We start from the raw sequence: 686 nt of genomic DNA on the forward strand, positions 1-686 counted from the left end.
ACTAGTCGGCAACCCGCGCTGGGGTTCGAGTTCCACCTGGGACCCGGCCGGCCCGCCCTTTTTCTATCTCTTTTTATTTCCCTCGCCGCGTTATCGTCAGCCTGCGTTCTAGTCGGTGTGTGACGAGTGCGGTCTCTCAGCCGAGTGCGTACAAGTGTCGGGGCGAGGACTCCCGGGCCATGCGTTCAAGCCCTGCCACCGGCGCCCTCGACGAATTTGCCGAGTTCAGGCAGCTCTCATAGCGAGCGCCTGGCAGGTAGTGTTATAGGAGGCGACATAGGGCCCAAAGACTAGGCATATCCCCACACCTGCGCCAGATCATATTTGACACCGTCTGGTATGGCGGACGCTGGCCCCGCTGGCCACGCTGGCCCTGCTGGCCGCGCTGATCGGCGCTGCCCGCGCCGGCCGCTCTGGCCGTCGCTAGCCGCGCTGCCAGCCAATGCCCCCAGCAGGTGATGGCCAAAGGCGGGTGGCTCAAATGACATCCGCCCGGCGCGGATCGGCGGGAGGATGCTCTGATCGTGGGAATGCAACCCCAGCAAATCAGCCCTCCACGCTGGACGCTCCCGATGGCATAAATAGAGGTGCAGGGCAGGCCAGAGCTCAGTCGTCTCGGAGGAGCGCTAGGAGGATGAGTGTAGAGAGGAACCACTGAACCACTGTATCATGTCGTAGCTTCAATA

Source organism: Frankliniella occidentalis, unplaced genomic scaffold, assembly GCF_000697945.3.
Source record: "Frankliniella occidentalis isolate FOCC.00 unplaced genomic scaffold, Focc_3.1 Scaffold17, whole genome shotgun sequence".
Lineage (NCBI taxonomy): Eukaryota > Metazoa > Arthropoda > Insecta > Thysanoptera > Thripidae > Frankliniella > Frankliniella occidentalis.